The 20,468-nt window shown below is 32.8% G+C and overlaps 1 protein-coding gene and 2 long non-coding RNA genes across 12 annotated transcripts in view; 2 read left to right on the forward strand and 1 right to left on the reverse strand.

The window, feature by feature from the left end:
- Positions 1 to 20,468, forward strand: part of SPAG16 (sperm associated antigen 16) — a 916,366-nt gene that overhangs the window by 218,099 nt on the left and 677,799 nt on the right. The window lies entirely within an intron of this gene.
- Positions 1 to 20,468, forward strand: part of LOC125754521 (uncharacterized) — an 80,046-nt gene that overhangs the window by 51,187 nt on the left and 8,391 nt on the right. The window contains exon 2 of the long non-coding RNA XR_007409014.1: positions 8,192 to 8,287. This is a non-coding gene — a long non-coding RNA (uncharacterized LOC125754521). The remainder of the gene's footprint in view (positions 1 to 8,191; positions 8,288 to 20,468) is intronic.
- Positions 7,626 to 20,468, reverse strand: part of LOC112656657 (uncharacterized) — a 33,335-nt gene continuing 20,492 nt past the window's right edge. The window contains exons 4-5 of the long non-coding RNA XR_007409013.1: positions 11,421 to 11,475; positions 7,626 to 7,696 (exon numbers count right to left, since the gene is read on the reverse strand). This is a non-coding gene — a long non-coding RNA (uncharacterized LOC112656657). The remainder of the gene's footprint in view (positions 7,697 to 11,420; positions 11,476 to 20,468) is intronic.

Below are 20,468 nucleotides of genomic sequence, written 5' to 3' on the forward strand. Positions count from 1 at the left end.
ATAAATGATGTACATTTCCTCTTCTGTGAGAGTCCTACTTATATTCTTGCTTAAATTTTTTTTGTTGGTTTGTTCTTTTCATATAAATTTATAGGTATTTCTTACCATACGGATATTTATATAGCAAGGGTTTTGCAAATATATCTCCAAACCTAACGTTTTTCTTTTTTTTCCATTTAAACTAATTTCATGTAATTAAGTAAGCCTATCATTTCCTTTGTGGATGTCTTTCTGTTTTGCTTAATAAGATTTCTGCTAATTTGAGTTACCTTTTTTTTTTTTAGCATTTTGCATTTAAATGTAAGAGTGCCACCTAGTTTTATAAATGAAGACTAATTTTGTTGAGAAACTCTATAGCTTTTTTCAATTAGTAATCATATTTGCTATATTTATCATAACTAATATATATTGTATGGCATCTGCTTTTTTGAACATCTGTTATCAGATGTCTGACAACCTTTTTCCTTCCTTCTATTTAAAGACCCTAATTGTTCTTTAGTAAACCACCTTTTTAAGCCATGTACTGTTGATCTCTCTCCCAAGGCTAAATTAATCTTGATTGAAGTAAACTACTTATCATATCTCATTTCTAGCCCAATCAGAGCCAGATCTCTAAATGTTGGGATGGAAGTGGGGGACTAGCAAGAAAGAAGCCTTCCAGTTTTCCTCTTTTCATGGTGCTCAGATGTAAAACTTGGAACATCTGCAGCCATTTTGCTATGATGATGGAAGCCAGCTGAAAATGGATCTGATACTGTAAGAAGTCTAGCTCAGACATAGATGCTATGATATGTGAGGTGTGAATCAAGCTCCACCTAAAGCTACCTCTATTAATGGAACTTTTAATTAAAAGAACTAAATAATTCCACTAAACAACTTTTAAATATGTTCTTTTCCCTCCTCTACATCATAAAGAGTCATTAAAGATATTCTTTAGTTATGAAATATGTATTATGGAATGAAGGGAGTATCTCCTACTTAAATTTCTAACACCATCTGCCTTTTGAGCTTCTTTTAAATTGTATCATTAAATATAATTTATAATATAAAAACTTGCCTTCTCTCTTAAAATACTTTTATTTTTTTTTATTTTTTTTATTTTTTATTTATGATAGTCACACAGAGAGAGAGAGAGGCAGAGACACAGGCAGAGGGAGAAGCAGGCTCCATGCACCGGGAGCCTGACGTGGGATTCGATCCTGGGTCTCCAGGATCGCACCCTGGGCCAAAGGCAGGCGCTAAACCGCTGCGCCACCCAGGGATCCCAAAGTACTTTTAAAGAGAACAAATACTATATAGAATTTTTAAATCATACTTGATACTATCCAGAACTTTCTCTAAGTCTTTCAACTTTATAGTTTAGATAATGTGATTCTTCCTCCTATATTGTGTCCCTCAAGTTATTTTTTAGCATCATCACAGACAGGCAAATGTATCTTACTTTCATGCATAGCATTACATTTTTAATGGCCAAGTATGGTAGGAAGAAAGAGTTATTTTTGACAATTGGCCCCAAATTCTTCATTATACAGAACCATTCTCTGATTGAAAGGTGCTTGAGGTCATGGACTGAAAAGACAGGGAAACAAAAAGATATTAAGTTATAGCCATTGGAGATTAAGGCAAGAACCAAGAGAAAAGTGGAAAATAGGGGACTTTGAAAATACAAATTTTTAATATTCAGTTTTAAGTTGTTTTCTGTGCTAGATATGTTTTAGAAAGGGTACTGTGTGCATAGGATGGCATATTGTTCAATGTATTGTAGTAAAATTCATTTGCAGGAATTAATAGATGATTCCTAATAATCATTGAAAATCAGTTTTTTTATATGTGGAGAAAAGGAACATAGGTTATTCTCTTTGATTCAGTCTGCTTACATTTTGGTTGGAGGAGGCACTGTACTGCAATGAGTGCAATGTTCATTTTTATTGAAAAGTTCTTTGTTTAGGCACCAATGACTAATTATATAAATAGCCAGAACCTCAATTTCTGAGAGCAATACTATAAGTAATACTTAAATTTTTAAAAAGATAATATGAAACTGTAACTCCAATGAAAACACAAAAGAGGCATATTCATATTTATTAAATGTTATTTCATATTTTATTTAATGGCAGATTAATACCTCTTCATTTTAGCAAATTAGGACATTGTTTCTATATTTTATTCTGTCATTTCAAATATTAGTATGGTATATGCCCCATAAAATAGAGTATGTTTTAAAAGAAAAACCCAATATACTATATTGATACATAAATTGACTGCTCTATTTCTATATATATATATTTTTTACTAATAATAATCTTTCCCTGAAACAGAATGAAGTAAAACAAAACAAAACAAAACAGGCTTCTTTCAGCTGCAGTGAAACACATACCAACTTGTCAGCACATAAATAATATATACCTAGTTTTGAGAACAATTAGTTATACTGATTCAAGACAGAAATATGATATACTATTTAATATTTTCTCAAATGTTTGACACTGGTTGGCTATTTTCTTTAAATATTACAGATACTATTGGAGATAAAAGTTGTGTTGTAGTATTTTTCCAAATTCTTATTAACTATTTTGCCCTTCGCTAGCACTAATAGAAAATAGGAAACCATGTTGCATTTTTTCCTCAAATGCTTGTGTAATGGTTTATGCATTACTAAATCTTTATGGAAGAACAAAAATACAGATATTTTGTTGAAAACAAAATGAAGAGTAGATGTAGATGTTGGCATTTTTTTCAGGTAACTGAAATAAAAAAGAAATGCCACCATCTTGTCTGAGGATTCGCCTTTTGTAAGCAAGGAGATGGGTTTCCCCTAATGTTTTTTTCTCTAAATTTGTTCCTCATTATGATCCCTTGATTACTTTTTAAAAAGGAACTCAAGTAGACTTTTCAAGAGAAAAGTTTGTTAGAAAATCTGAATTTCTCTGAATTTTTAAAAATGAGATATTTTATAGAAACTATTAACAAGATGTTAAAAATATTTTTTTACCATGTTAGTAATTTATGCTTTATTAGAGTTTGTTTTTTATTAGCCTTTGAAGTCAACTTTAGGAGATATGGTTGGGTAACTCATCTTGGAGCCTTTCAACTGCAATGGGAACATACTATGACTAGAACAGAAAATTAGGAAACTATGGTGAGATTAAAAAGGAAACTTAGGTTTAAGTTCGGTTTTCCAGGAAATTATTTTTCTACTATATGTAAAACAACAAAAACAAAAATGGAGAGGCCAAAAAGTTTTAGGGAAAAAATAATCATAGAATTTTTTTGCTCATTAGTTGGTCAAGGTAATATCTTCTATCCAAAGAGAAAGTATCAGAAGGTAGATAGTAAAGAAAAAAAAAAATACAGAAAGGAAGAAAGAAAGAAAAAAAAAGAAAATTAACTGCACATGGGTGTCAGAGGATATGGAAAGGATATTGTATAGCTAGCAAAGTGATATATTCTCGGAAGAAGGAACTTGGCCATTTCAACAACTCATCCATCAGCATTGTTCACTGATGTCTTCACTATAAGGATTTATTGGCAGCTAAGAAATATATTTTAATGGTAATGAGTCCAGCTAGCATGTGTTTTAGTGTATTGGAGAAAACATGGCTAAAGGGAGCTCTTCTTTTTTTTTTTTTTTAATTTAACTCATTAATAAATAGCCTTTTGTGGACTTTAAAATAAAATTTCCTGACTTTTATTTGTTAATGTGAAAGATTTTTCGGAAGTGTAAAGACTCTGTTTGAGGACAACCAAATAATGATCATATGTTTATTGCTATACATGTTATATTAATTTCATTCATGCAACTCATACCATTCACCCTTTCTAAAATATACCAAAGTTTCCATTCTTAATGAGGTAAAAATATAGGCTCTGTTAAATCAGTAAGTATTTGTAAGCATTTTTATTTTTATGATTTTATCCTAACAAATAATTTTTGGAAGTGACAACATTGTCAGAACTAGTTTGAGTTATGACTCTTGTCCATGACAAGGAAATAGTCCGAACAAGATTAAAAGGGACTGCTTTTGAAACATTTAATACCAGCCCCACTCTTTTCTTTTTTTTTTCTTGCAAATGAAAGCATTTAATGTAATCATCTCCATAACATATGATGTCTATAGTGATGAATGTAATGAAATACATCATACATTCAGATTTCTATTTGTAGGGATTACATAGAAATAGTACATACAACACAAATGCTTCTTAGCTATAGTAATCTGTTATTTGAAATCTTAAGATAGTTTATTAGTGGACAATTGGCTAATATTTGAAATAAAAATGTACACATTAAAAAAACCAGCATATTATTAAAACTAAAATTCTCTATTGATATATGTCCTTTAAAAACTTTAAAGGGCTATACTGGGATGGAAAGGTTAGAATGACTGATTGATCAAGAAGATCCTAGTTTACAATAAGATAATCTCATATTATTTCTCTCACTATATTATAAGATCTATTGAATTTTATTAATAGTTTTTTGCCTAATCTTGAAATGATTTTTTAAATCAAATTGATAAAAATGAAATGTAATAATTTGATTCCTAGATAGCATAAGATTAGTGGTTATTTTAGACATTTTTTAAAGATTTATTTATTTATTAGAGAGAGAGAACACACATACACACACACAGGAGTGCAGGGGGAGAGGCAGAAGAAGAGGGAGATCTATCTTCAGCAGATGCAGTGATGAGCAATGAGTTTGGAGCCTGACCTGGGGCTCAATCTCATGACCCTGAGATCACTATTTGAGCCGAAACCAAGAGTCAGATGAAACTAAAAAATCAGATGCTCAACCAAGTGGACTATCCAGGTGCCTCTAGTGACTTTTTTTTTTTTTTTTTTAAGATTCAAAAGTTCTCTCCCACTTCAGGGTATAATATCTGAATACTTTATAGCTCAAGAAGATGAGTCTTGCAGGTTAACTGCCCAGCTAGTGAGAATGGCTACAGGCTATATAGTTCACAAAGCATGTTTGAATTGGTAACCTCCGTGAGTACAGTCTGTTTATACAAAACTACCACAGGGTGACAAAAAAGTCCAACCATAATGCTGTCAGTTCAAAATATTTCTTCAATTTAAATTATACCTTGGGGGATGGGTGAAATAGATGATGAGGATCAGAGTATACTTACCATGATGAAAAAAATATAATTATGTATATCTTGATAAATTATTGTGTCCTATGGCCCTAACATATTATAAATCTTAACTGAAATTTATAAAGGGCAAATATTTGTATTTTGTATCTAGAAAATTTCAGAGTTTTAAACACGGAAAAGATTACTAACAGATAAATTCTAAAACATAGTAATATAGGTAATCTTTCAGCTATTTGTTCAGTTTGTAGAATTATAACTTTAAAACACAGCTGATAAATTATTCATATTGCTCTGTTTATTAAAAAAAATGATACCTGTAACTTAGACCCTTTCCATAGCCTCTGGTTGTTTGAGGCATTTCACCCTCTCACATTCATTCCAGCTGTTTTTCCTTACCTTTACCATGGTGTTGCCACAAAAATCTGTTTTGGAACCCCCAAATGGGGACCTTATTAAATTAAGCTACTAGTACTAAATCAGTGAATGACATAGTTACATGAATTGAACAAATACCACGTAGATCATTTTAAACTACACATTTAGCATAAGTTGTTTCCAATGATAACTTAATTAATCAGAACATCCTATATCCATTCTTAAACATCTCTTAAAGCAATGAACAAAATAGTCTGTCCTTTTATTTCAGTAATTCAAACTATATTTATCATTTTTTATGTTAGAGTCTTCATAGCTATTCTGTTTATAGTACTACCACCATGTAGAGAATGCCTATCTATAGCTATGAAATAAAGACACACTTAAAAATGAAATGATTATTAATGTTAAGAATAATTTTATGTTGCCTAACCTTTAACAAATTCAATAATTTCTTGAAGAAATTTAAACATTTTTAAGATTTTGCTTTTATTAAAATGTACTATGTGCTAAGTTCATGCTAGCTTCTAGGTATTCAGACATCAAGTTTTGGTCCTTGAACTTCGAGAGTGTATAAGAGAAGTTTCAGAAAGATCTAGAAATGTTGAAAATCATGTTTATAGAGAAAATGAAGAAATCTTAATTGTAAAAGAGCCCTACCAGGCATTAAATATTGTTAGAACAAAATGTAAATGTGAAAGATGAGATTAAAATGGTGGGCAGAGGCCAAATCACATTGGTGCTATATGCTACTCATAAAAAGGAGTTTGAACCTGGAGTCATTAATGGATTAAAAACAAGGGCATGACATTGTGACATATATTTTAGGAAAGGGGATGGGTTAGAAATGATTAATATTGGATGCAGAAAGACAAGATATAATAGAAATTCTAGTGAAAAGTAGAGATCCTGCACTAATAAGATAGGTGTTTTGGGGATGCAAGGGCCTAGAAAAAATTTTTTAAAGATTTTATTTATTTATTTGAGAGAGAGAGAGAGAGAGAGAGCGTGCACATGAGTGGGGGGAGGAGCAGAGAGAGAAGCAGACACTCTGCTGAGTAGAGAGCCTAATATAGGGCTCAATCTCAGCACCCTGAGACCATAACCTGAGCCAAAGGTAGACACTTAACCAATTGAGCCACCCAGGCATCTCCAGCCTAGACAAATTTAAAGGGATTTTGAGAGTAGAATCAATTTCAATACTTAGAGTGAAAAAGAGGGAGAAACCTTGGCATCTAGCTTCTTTCATTGAGTGAATGGTGGTATCAACCCTTAAAGTTAGAAGCACAAGAGGAAGATGGGATGGTGGAGGTGGGAAGACAGGTAATGAGTTTAATGCATGAAAAGTGAAGATTACTGTAGAAAATTGGATAGATATATATCTGAAGCTCAGGAAAAATGTTCAAGCTTTGAAGATGTAAATTTGAGATTCACCTAGTGTTCTTATGTTTATTCCTGTGTATTTCTATTATTATATAGGAAAAATTACTCTCCTGTGCAGTTTTAAAATTGTCACCTGAGTAATGTGTGAAAGGGATTTTTTAAGAAATGTATTAAACATCAAAGGCACATTAATAATTTAAAATTATTTCAGTTAGTTCATTTCCTTCTTTTTATCTTTTTTAATAGAACATTTATATGTTGTCTGTTACTTGTCAGTCAAGAAGACAAATCTTCATATGCTTATAGTAACAGGAAATTGAATATAAACCATTACAATGAAGGCCTGTAATAACTTAATATGATGATGATGACTTAGTCTTTTGGAAAACTTAAATTTATTTTTAAGCAAAATACTAGCCACTTCATAGATTTGTGGTTTATTTTGCAAGAAAACCCAAACATTCAATTTAATGACATTGCACTAAAACTTTCTATCCATTTTTAGGTACTACAATTGTATGGCAAAGTATCAGAAAGTGCAAACAGTTCTTGTATCAACGTTCTTATATGGTAAAAAATTTGCTGATTTAGAAAAATGACCTCAGAACTAAATGATAATCTGATCTATTGTTTCTTGAAATGGAAAGCCTTGTTGCTAATACTGATTTTCTTAACATTATTAAGTTTTATAGAAAAATAAAAAACACAGTAAACTGTTAGACTCAACAATACTCTTTCATGGACAAAAAAGAAAGAATAATATAGAATACTTGCTTGATAATGTTCATTTCAAGTTTCCTCAGTTCTGTTGGGTTTCATGTAGATTGCCCAAGCTTCTTCAAGAAGTAGAAAATTAGATTATAATGTGGTTGAGGAAACAGAATTATCTCTCCATTATGACTTGATGTAACCAGGTGCATAAAGAGACCTTCATATTTGAAATATTTTGTCTATAATTTACTTTTCTAAATATATATAGGTATTTTATTAATAAACAAAGGAAAGGTGCTAAATTTTCAAGTCAATTAAAAGATTTCTAAATTTTAATGAACTCCCAGTATTGCACCTTGCAAATTGCTCCAGATTTTGTAACACAGACTGGAGAAGATGGGACCATGATTGTACCTCTTACTGTGGCAAAACTAGCTTCTTCAACCATTTCTTGTGGCATGGTAGACCTCACTTCTCATCTTTGCTAAGGAACTTCATATAATTAATTAATATAATTAATAATTTTCCACAAACACTGGAGATGCTGGATACTCTTTTGAGTTTATAGATTTTGTCATCTATACCCCAGGAGTAATAGTGTTCCCTCTCATTTTTTTCAGATCCTGGATAGTTATGAATCTTTTGAAAGTATTAGTGTTCCTGTCCTGATCCTTAACCAACTTGATGGTTGAAAAAGACACATTAACATATAAAAGGTCAGAGCATTTGCTATGAAAAACATGCTAGAAAATGGCTGGTTTCCTAAAAAAAAAAAAAAAAAAAAAAAAAAAAACCTAAAACACCTAAATTACAACAGTTTTATATCTGTGTACATTTTTTGTTTCACATTCTGGCCATCTTTATCTTCTAGGCTATAGGGAACACCACAATCTACCTCTTAAGCTGTATTACGTTCTGGAATACAGTTCGAAAACCCATTCATTATACACCTATGTTAAGGAAAGATCATTTCATGCTGACTCTGAAAAGACCCTGTTTTGAACATTTTTAGACATTCTTACTTCTAGGAATATTTCTATACAAATTCTAGTTTTTATGTTCTTTGCCACTATCAATCTATCAATTAGTAAGATTTACGCAACTTTTTAGTGATGTCTTCCAAAAATGACAATCCCTTTAAGATGCAAAGACAATGAGGCTCACAATTCGGGATTAAACTCCAATATATTATAACATTTAAGAGTTAATCACTTGTAATAGTTTTATGTCTATCAGACCATATTTTAAAATTACTATATTTTTAATTCCTTACTCCATTTCTCTCATTTATATTTGAAATTTTCCATATGTTAAAGAAAGTTATGCAAAGAAAAAGCTTTCACCATTATAAGGTTAGAACCTAAGCATGTAAAAACAATTAAAGAAAGGATCTCAATTCTAGAAGTTTGATAGTAAAACAATGTTTTAGTCTGGATACTGAAGTGTAACTATATAAAATCTGTAAATAATCACATGCACCCATAGACAGAAATACAAAATTGTAAAAAATGGGTCTACCTATTTTAGTCATGTAAAGTGAATCCTTTTACAAAGGGTCCTTGATCGAATCAGTCTTGTATTTAGCTTTTTGTTATATTAGTCTGGTATTTTAGCTTTCTGTTAGGGAAAATGAAATAAAGGATTTACACTTTATAGGATGTAATGATAATGTTTGTTTTTAAATATTCACTCAAAATTAAAAACTTCATAAAAGCTGCATGGCCAGTAAGTCAAACTACTGGTTGAAAAATGCAAATATGATTAACAAATAAAATATATGTGTTTTTGCACTCTCCTCTAATGTTCAATATTCTGTGAAGCGTCTGGCAAATTTAACAGTGAAGGCAACAGACTAGATGACTTTTTTGTCCCTTTTAAAAGCTTTAAAGTTCTGTGGAGACCTGAAAGTAGACCCTGTTCACAGGAAGGATCATTAATAAGAATTGTTATCCACGTCTGTTCTTCAAGAGGAGAGTAACTCCAGCGTTTGAATGGTGCTAATGAAGCCCCCTGCTATGCAATGCCGAGCAAGCAATTGGAGTCTGTTGAGGTGAATGGATCTCTGAATCCACTTTGTCAAGCTGAATGCGCTGTTCTTGTAGCAGGTAGCACTCACAGAGACCCTTTTCCCTTTTTCTTCCACTTGAAGTTCTCTATTCTAACAGACAGGTATAATGTATTGCAAAATATTCTAATGCTACTTAAACCTGTATCACTCTCTAATAAATACCAGCCCACCCACCCCCCTCCCATCACCACCATGTTTGTCTGACTTTTCTGTTCTTCTTTCATCAGATTCAGGAAAGCAGCCTTGGTTTGATATTTTTCTACCTGTAGAGGAACACCAATTTTACCCATTTCTCATTCAAAAGTTAGTCAATGTCTTCCTGCAAGCTGCTTCAGAAGTAAGAAAATAAAGGCAGGTGTAATGCATTTGAAGCTCTATTTCATGGCAGGCATGCTTCTTGCTCTTGTTGCCTGTGACTGCTAATATAAACACCTCAGATGTTTTCCTATAGGTCATGTCTTTTCCTGACACCTGACCAGATTCTGCATTCTAAGATGCTGTGTCAATGTTAGTCGAATTTATGAAATGATGATCACAGCTTCGAGCACTTGAAAAATGCCTTTTTCCTTTTCTCTTTATTTTCCATCAAATCATCTGTGTCTCACTTTTGCTCTTGCGCTCTTAATATGAGTTGGCTCTTTTTTTTTTTTTTTTTTTTTTTTTTTTTTTTTTTTTTTATTCATGATAGGCACACAGTGAGAGAGAGAGAGGCAGAGACACAGGCAGAGGGAGAAGCAGGCTCCATGCACCGGGAGCCCGACGTGGGATTCGATCCCGGATCTCCGGGATCGTGCCCTGGGCCAAGGGCAGGCGCCAAACCGCTGCGCCACCCAGGGATCCCATGAGTTGGCTCTTAACAGTGCATTTTTAAAGATGTTTTTACTCGCAAAATTTTACTTATTTTACTTCAAAAATTCAAATAATGTGAAGTGTGTATTGTTTATATTTGGGTATTTTCTGAATATTTGCTTCAGTGTTGCAGCCATCTTGTTTGCCAGTTTAATTGGTAATATTTTCTCAGGAATTCCTTAGGATGATTTCCTTCTAGCATTGTTGATATAGTGGTGAGCATAGCTACCTTCCAGAATGATTTCCTTCTCTTTTCTAGATCAGCTTTTTCTTCTGCATTCCCTAACCAAAGAATCAAAGTAACCTCTTACTTCATCACTCCCCCTATGGGTTTTTAAGCACCATTTCCTGTGCCTTTGATTCATATACATTCTTTCCATCTCTACTGGCACTGCTGTGGGTCAGACCCTTATCATGTCTCACACATTATTTCAGGGATCTTCAATCTCTCCACCTTCAGCCTTTCTTCTAATCTTAGACAGACAGACATGAACATGGATACTATGCTTCTTACCCAGTGGTATCTCTCTCAAAGATCCTTCTTTTAAATATAACTTCTTAGAGCACCCCATCACCTCCATATTTAAGTTAAAATTCCTCAGAATCCCATATAATGGTCTCTTTGACCTGGAGATGGGCTAACATAAGTAACTCTTCCCTATGCTTTGCGTTTCATTACCAGCCTCATGTTTGGTTATAAGACAACTACCTGGTGTTCTTCTCTATGACCATGTTGCTTGCTTCTGTTTTGAATTTTCTTATGCTTTCCTCTCCCTGCATCTCTCTTGCCCCTCTCTTACCTGGCAAGTCCTTGCTTATCTTGTAATCTTAAGTGTTGTTGCTTCCTGAAAATGTTCCCATTTCCCTTTGGGTTAAGTAAATGATTCCTCTCCTGGGCTCCCAGTGAATATTACTGCAATTAATCATTTTACCTTTTTGACAGCTTCAGTCCTTGAAGCAGGAACTTGACATATGAATATCTGGGACCTGATATAGGGCCAAACACATAAGATACAATTCATAGTTGTTTGTTGAACTGAACCAAACGGAACTTTTCCATTCTATTTAAAACCCTCATCTTAAATATATGTGCTATTTTTAAATATATAGTGTTTTAATATACCTTTTAGTGTGTCTAAATAGCATAAAGATTATAATAATTTTGTAATTCACTTAATGTCATAGTATCCATGTTCATGTCTGTCTGTCTGTCTATCTACCAACCCATCCACCTACCTACCCACCTAAATGCTGTCAAGGTTTTAGAGGACTCTTTGACCTTTGACACTCAATGTTTGACACATATAAATGTAATGGCCCTGTTAAGTGTAACAAATGAGTTTCCTGAGAGGGACAGAGGTATTCTTAAATTGTAGGTAATAATCTAGAAACATGATAATATTTAACTTTTGAAATGTGCAAATGATAGGTTGCTATTCTATCAAAAATAAGAATAACAAACTCGAATAATTCACATTCTCACCTATGAACTCTTATCTCTAACTACATGTACTTAATTAAAAATCACTGGAATATTGTGGTAAAAATTTAACATCATGTGTTAATTTCATTAATAATATCATTGCTTTTTGTCAAGTTTAGTAATAATTGAATTTATCCAGCTGGAAAATGTTAGACAAAGACAGATAGACAGGTAACTCTTTATTGTCAATTAGTTTAAGAAGAAATGAAGCTTTTCTTTTAACATATATCAAACGTGACACATTTTGCACTTTCTAGGATTACTTTTAAATGTTTCCTGTGGTAACTGTCAGAGGTTTAGATAATTTAAGTTTAAAGTAGTTACAGAACTAATAGTTTTAGAATTTTCTTGTTATACCATACAAAGATCTTTGTACCATCTATAAAGTCATGTAACACTAGAGTAAAAATGTTATTCTAGACATTAAATTATGTTGTTCCTTTAAGTAACATAGAGAACTTTCAATTCCAACGAGGCTAACAAATTTTAGAATTTAAAATGTTCTGAGGCTTGTTTTACTCTATTCCCTCCAAATATTTAGTAATCCTTGTATATAAATAACAAACATCACTTTTGTGCAGATAGATGACAATTTTTATAAAGTTTAAATGTATTTATTCTTTATTATAGCATTTGTTATTCAATAATATTCTAAAATGTACTCTGATCACCACTGTGTACTTCATCAATGTGCTTTTGTGCTTCATTAATTAGTAACTGACTAAAAGTTAATGTTTATCATCTGTCAATCTCCTCAAGACAGATCATTTTGCTATTTGATGCCAAATCACAAAATATTATAAATTACCAGCAATGCTCCTTATTTTACTCCTTATCATAGCAAATTTAAAGATCAAACTGGCAATATATCAGATAAATAGAATAATATATTTTAATTTAATAACCAAATGGCTGAACATATTTCTCTGTGGGGAATAATAACTTCTTGGCTGACATCAGAAGGAGGTAGAAGCTTTTGGGTAATGGTAAAGAGCCTTCAGATGCTGATTCAAACCCTGAATAATTGCATAGTAACCTATCTCTCTCTTAAAATATGATTTAAGATGTTGGCTTCTTTAGACATTTAAGGGTTAACCTTTATTAATCTGGCATTTTAGGTTTCCATTCACAAAGAACTTGAGTTGGTTGTAATCTTAGATTCAGATCACACTAGCATCACTTCAGAACATACTTTTGAGTATAAAACCTGAAAATATGAGATAGAAACACTCTAAATCTAAAGTCTCTCTCACCTAAATCTTGGATGATATTTTTAGGACAGATGTATAAGACTATAACTAAACAAATTTTCAGATGGAAACAACCAGAGTACAATATTTTTTGTAACTTTGGATGTTCATTTACTTATTTTTGACACTGGGGAAATTATGGTAAATTATGATTAAGAAGTGTATAAGGTACCCAATGATCCTAGTGTATTGTTTGGTATTAGAAGCTAAAGAAAAGGAGATTTATGGAAGTTAAAGTCACAGAGTGAGCCGCTCTGTGACTTTTACCACCTCTGTGGTGGTAGGTATGCACCAGTTATGGAGACACTGCAACTGGCTAGCCTAGGTAATGTTATCAGAACTTTAGAAATAAATACACTTCTATCAATCTGATTCCATAGTTACTAAGCAAACTTCTGGTTATTTGGGAACTCTCATCCCACTTTTGTTCCTTGCAGAGAATGTCTGGTCAGCTAAACAGTGGCCAGCCAATCACCTCCCTGTTTATAAAAGGGCTGGGGAAAAAAGGGGGGGGGGCTGGAAGTTACAAAAATATTTTGCCAAGACTTGTGAAAATAAAATTGCCAGAATGCAAATACAAGACTTTGCATTTCAAGATACCAAATACTGAATATTTTATACAGACACAAACTGAAATAAAACTGGTATGATAACCTACTTCAGCAGTCAATGATGTTGCCTAGTTTTCCAAACTGAAGATAGTAATTCAGTAGAGCATTAATCACTGTAAAAGGTTTCAGTGCTTAAACTCTGATTTATTTTGAGAGTCATTTATTCCTAATTTGTTTATACCTTTATTCATTTGTTAACACAATTACATGTGTTTTTTTTGATCAGGTCACTTTGTTGATCACAGGGGATACAGTGTTATTATCTTATTCCAGATGTCTGTCCTCATGGAGCTTATAGTCTATAACATATGTAACATATAGTTAATATATATTTTTACAACTTCTTCATTCTTAATTTTCCTTAAGTCTTTCTGCTTGGTAACTACAGTTCTAGAAATACCAGAATTTTTAAAGAACTTATTTCATAGTTATCAAAGATATACTGAGGTACTAAAAACAGACACAGAGTAATTTTTAAATTTTAGAAATTTGGTAAAAGTTAGCATTTTAATGAAAAACTTTATTTTCATTTGTCACATTTTTTCTAAAGTTAATTTACTTCAGTATCACTTTCGGCTAATTACATATAGTAATGAGCTTTGTTTCTCTGAGATCTTGACAAAGACCCGTGTTTTATTTAATAACCAGAAAGATATCATTACATATTATACAAATGATTCTTATCAATAGTTTCCAAACATGAGAATTAACAACAATGTTTTATGTATACATGGAGTGGTTTTCAATGCCTTTCAAGGTAATTAAATTAGTTTTTATTACTAATGTGTCAAGGAATGTGGTATTGGTTACAGAGGCAAGACTGCCAGATGCCAGCTTCAGTGGAGTGTAAAATTTAGAATACTCAGCATTAATGACCACTGGAAAGATTTCCAGATGATTGGAGACTATGAACCCAATTGACTTTTGAGACTTAAATGCAGTGTTATATGAATGATGTGAACTACTCTCATGAATTGCCTTTTTAATGCTCTATCTTGTAGTTTTTGTTCAAAGAAAACTTGTCAGACTAAAGTCAATTAAGATCTTAAAATAAAATTAGAATTGCACAAACTTTTTTTTGTAGGGGTGGATATTGGCATGTTTTGGTAATGATGCTAAAAATGAAACAACTGAATTTTGGTACAAGTCATGATATTACATAAACTTTCGTGGGAAAAACTGTGTAGACAACCTAGTTACTTATTGCCTTTGAATATGAAATATTTGACTCGGAAAGTTAACCTTTAGAGAGTATTAGCTTTATGTCATCTAAATTGAGCAAATGTGTTTTAGGAAAGGTTATGTCTCTTCAGTGTCATACTGTTACATTATCAAATACTTATGATCTGTTTATTTGTTCTTTAAGAAGAAATAGTCACAAGTAAAATACTCTTTTCAGGATTTAAAGACTGAGTAGGCAAATATAATTTTAAAATTCAGTTTACTTGTAATAGTACAAAAATATAAATATCCTGATAATTGCAGAGTAAAGAAAAGGAGGAACCATTATTAAGGAAATATTTCTGCAAGGCTATGTGAAAATCATCTACTACTTGCTGCTCTCTTAAACATTAATTATCGATTACTTACAATTCCAAGCTATCCTAAGGCTCACTGAAATAAATGGCTAAACGGTCACCCTTAAATTTTCTCTTTACCTTTTTCCTTCTAATTCACTTTGATTTTATATAGAACATTGAGGAAACTGAATAATCCTCATAGTTTCTTAGCCAATCCCTTTTCCCCAACTTTTTATCCCAAGCATGTGTAATAGCATTCTACAGAGAAACAAAAGCCATAGGAGATATATGATTATGTAATAATGTGTGTATATATTAAACATATTTTATTATAAGGAATCAAGATCTGGAGTCAGTAAGCCTGAAACTGAGGAGAGCCAGAGATATAATTCTAGTGTGAGTCTGAAGACCTGAGAAGCAAGAGAGCCTATAGTATAAGTTCCAATGTGAGTCCAAGGCTAAAGTCAGGATCAAACCCATGTCCCAAATCAAAGACAACCAGAGAAAGCAAATTCTCCATTACTCAGACTTTTGTTCTATTTGGGCATTCAGTAGACTGGATGGGACCCATCCATTTTGAGGTAGACAATCTGCTACATTCTATCTATCAATTGATACCTGGGTATCTTATGATTCAGTCAAATGGACATATAAACTATCATAAGTCCTACACACACAGTGCGGTTTGGATTTTCAATCTTCTAGTTTATTCTTCTTTGTTGAAGATTATAACAGAATCTTGAGGATTTTCCAAGTTTCAGTAATGTACTTTCAATATCTTCTTTTACCTCTTCCTTTTTCCTAAGTGATCCAAAACCATCGAAGTTAGAATTAATTTTGCTTCATTGCCATGAAGACTTTGGACTTCTGGCTAAGCTCTGAAGAGGCATCTCTCATCTATTTGATTAACAGTTATTTATTGAGTTCTTCACTCTCCAGGCACTGGATCTGCTTTATCTGAGTAACTGGAAGTAGAGATAAGTTGTCTTTCAAAGTTGAGTATCTTTCTCTCCAGGCACTGGATCTGCTTTATCTGAGTAACTGGAAGTAGAGATAAGTTGTCTTTCAAAGTTGAGTATCTTTCATTAGTCAACTTTATATATCTACTTGTTGCTATAAGTTAATTGTCGATCACAGTGTGGTAAATAGGAATGATGATGTACTGTTGGTGGAAGTATAAATTGACTGAAGAACAATTTGGCAGTACTTAGTGAAATTAAACATGAATATCTCTTGGAATCCACCTGTTGAACTTTCACCCCCAGAGAAATTTTTGTACAAATGCAAAGACACGCAGTCTTTCTCTATGTATGTGTGTGTGTTCACCATAGATTTAGAAGCTAGATACAACTTTATTTTTTTTTTAATTTAAGTTCAATTTGCCAACATATAGTATAACACCCAGTGCTCATCCCATCAAGTGCCCTCCTTAGTGCTCATCACCCAGTTACCCCATACCCTTTCCCTCCCCTTCTGCAACCCTTTGTTTCCCAGAGTTAGGAGTCTCTCACGGTTTGTCTCCCTCTCTAATTTTTCCCACTCAGTTCCCCTCCTTTCCCTTAAAATCTCTTTCACTATATCTATATTCCACATAGGGTGAAACCATATGATGATTGTCCTTCTCCAATTGACTTACTTCACTCAGCATAATACCCTCGAGTTCCATCCATATCAAAGCAAATGGTGGGTATTCATCTTTCTGATGGCTGAGTAATGTTCCATTGTATATATACCACATCTTTGTTATCTATTCACTTGCCAAAGGACATCATGGTTCCTTCCACAGTTTGGCGATTGTGGACTTTGCTGCTATAAACATTGGGGTGCGGGTGTCCCGGGGTTTCACTACATCAGTATCTTTGGGGTAAATCCCCAGCAGTGCAATTGCTGGGTTGTAGGGTAGCTCTATTTTTAACTCTTTGAAGAACCTCCACACTGTTTTCCAGGGTGGCTGCTCCGGTTTGCATTCCCACCAACAGTGCAAGAGGATTCCCCTTTCTCCGCCTCCTTGCCAACATTTGTTGTTTCCTGTCCTGTTAATTTTAGCCATTCTCACTGGTGTGAGGTGGTATCTCATTATGGTTTTGATTTGTATTTTCCTGATGCCAAGTGATACGGAACATTTTTTCCTGTGCTTTTTGGCCATGTCTATGTCTTCTTTAAAGAAATGTCTGTTCATGTCTTCTGCCCATTTCATAACTGGATTGTTTGTTTCTTAGGTGTTGGGTTTGATAAGTTCTTTATAGATCTTGGATACTAGCCCTTTATCTATCATTTGTAAATATCTTCTCTCATTCTGTAGGTTGTTCTTTAGTTTTGTTAACTGTTTCTTTTGCAGTGCAGAAGGTTTTTATCTTAAGTTCCAATAGTTCATTTTTGCTTTTGTTTCCCTTGCCTTCAGAGTGTATCTTGTAAGAAGTTGCATTGGCCAACTTCAAAACGGTTGTTGCCTGTGTTCTCCTCTAGTATTTTGATGGATTCTGGTCTCACATTTAGATCTTTCATCCACTTTGAGTTTATCTTTGTGTTTGGTGTAAGAGGATGGTCCAGTATCATTCTTCTGCACATGGCTGTCCAGTTTTCCCAACACCATTTATTGAGGAGAAGGTCCTTTTTCCAGTGGATAGTCTTTCCTGCTTTGTCGAAATTTAGTTGACCATAGAGTCGAGGGTCTGTTTCTGGGTTCTCTGTTCTATTCCATTAATCTATATGTCTATTTTTGTGCGGGTACTGTACTGCCTTGAAGATCACAGCTTTGTAATACAGCTTGAAATTGGCATTGTGATGCCCCCAGCATTGGTTTTCTTTTTCAATATTCCTTTGATTTTGCTGTGTTTTGATGAGTAGTCATGTGTTTTGTAATAAAACTAAATTTATTAATGGTTTCCTGTATAAGTTATAATTTTTATCCTTGAAGGAGTTCCTCAACCCAAACACAACAAAAATATTCTCCAATATTTTCTTACAAGAGGCTTACAAAAACTTTCCTTTTCGTGCTTTAGCAGTCTATCCTTCTAGAACCACTTCTTGTTTAGCCATTTTGTTTTAGTGTGTTTGTGTGTGAAATGAGGAGACATCAAGTTAACTATTTAAAACAAATAAATGGATAATATGAAGTCAATTCTTAAAATGATTCATTGGTATCCCATTGTACTTAGAATAAAATTCAAACTATTTTCTTTGATTCTGCACTCTCTGGGCTACCTCTTTCACTGCATTTCCATTCTTTCTGTTATCATTCATTTCATTATACTGGCTTTATTTCTCATATGTTAACCTCTTTCCTTTCTCTTTCTATATTGTCCATTTGTCACCTTACAAAGACTGGGGGTATTTTGGTGTTTATTGATGTATGTTGATATTCTTTCTATGTCAGCTTAAATGTTATATTTTAGGGAGGCATTTTCTACCCAATCTATTTAAATTGGCCTTTCCATTCATTCTCCATAATAGGTTCCTGTTTTGTTTTGCTTTACAGAACTTATTTACTCGTTCATTTTTTTCGTTTGAAAATTATTGATTTCTCTTCCATGCACTGAAGCTTCATGAGGGAGAGATTTTATCTACTTTATTTGCTACGCTCTTTGGAGTCCCTCATAATTCTTGGCATTTATAGATGTTGAATGAATGAATGATGGAAATAGATGTCCCATTTCTTTTTTTACTTTCATCCAATAAATTACCATAATATGTAGATACATTTCTTCCATATTTTCACATCAGTCCATTTTGTTACAAATTTCTTTCTACTGCCATATTATAGATCTATATCATTTATTACTTTGTTCCTTATTTCTTTCCTCTGTCATTTTTTTCTTCTAAGAATTCTCTATTACACAGGGATCTTAAAATTTTAATTATATGGCTTCTCTGATTATAGTTCTTCAACTTCTGTCCATTGGCTTTAAGTAAAAAAATCCCTAAGTTTATAATATGCACACAGTATTCTTTTAATCTTACATTCTCTTCTATCTACATCTCATTTTCCACTTCTCTTCATTGCAAAACTCCACAAAGAATTTTCTGTATACATTGTATTCACTTTCTCACCTTCAAATCTATTAATCCATCTAGCTAACTATCATGTAGTTATTATTATATAGCTTATTTATTTTTAAAAATTTTATCTATTTGAGAGAGAGTGACTGAGCAAGTCAGGGTAGGACTAGAGATGGGACGAGCCAACTCTCCAACAAGCAGGGAGCCCAACACAGGGCTTGATCCCAGGACCCCAGGATCATGATCTGAGCTGAAGGCAGATGCTTAACCACCTGAGCCACTCAGGTGTCCCAGAGTTTTTATTTATTGGTTGGTGAAATATTTCAAATATAAATGATAATGGAAAGAATAATATACAGAACTTCATGTACCAAGAGTTAGTAAAAAATGGCAGATTTTGCTTCAAATATGCTCACTCAACTATTCCCACACATTAGATAATTTCGAAGCAGATAGAAGACACATTATTTCATCTATAAATATTTTGGAATATATTTAGAAAAGACAAGGACTCTTTTAAATTAATATATATTTACATATAGTAAAGTACATAGATATTAAGTATGCAGCTTGGTATACACATGTGTACACTCACATAAACACAACTTTCAACAGGAATATAGAACATTGATACTATTCAGAAGTTTTCTTCATGTATCCTCCAGCAGTAAATACTATTATGATTTCAATAAAGATAAATTAGTTTTGCCTTTATGAACTTTAAAAGAAGCAATTGAGTAGTGTCCCTGTGGTGCCTGGTCTCTTTCACTTAAACATAGTATTTCTGAGATTTTTCCATGTTGTTGCATGAGTATTTAGTAATTAATTATTTTTTAGTTGTGTGTAGCATTCCATTATATAAATGTATCACAATTCTGTAGAAAGCCATTCATGGTTTTAAAAAAGTTTTTGGTTATTTTGAATAACACTGCCATGAACATTTATGTGTCTTTTGATGAAAATATGCTGGATCATAGGGGAAATATATGTTCAAGTATAGTAGATATTACTAAACTGTTTTCCAATAATCTCAAAATAATGTATTAGAATTCTAGTTACTTCTCATCTTTGCCAAAAATTGATATCGTCAGTCCTCTTCATTATAGCTATTTTATTG

The sequence above is a fragment of the Canis lupus genome, chromosome 37 (genome assembly GCF_003254725.2).
Source record: "Canis lupus dingo isolate Sandy chromosome 37, ASM325472v2, whole genome shotgun sequence".
NCBI lineage: Eukaryota > Metazoa > Chordata > Mammalia > Carnivora > Canidae > Canis > Canis lupus.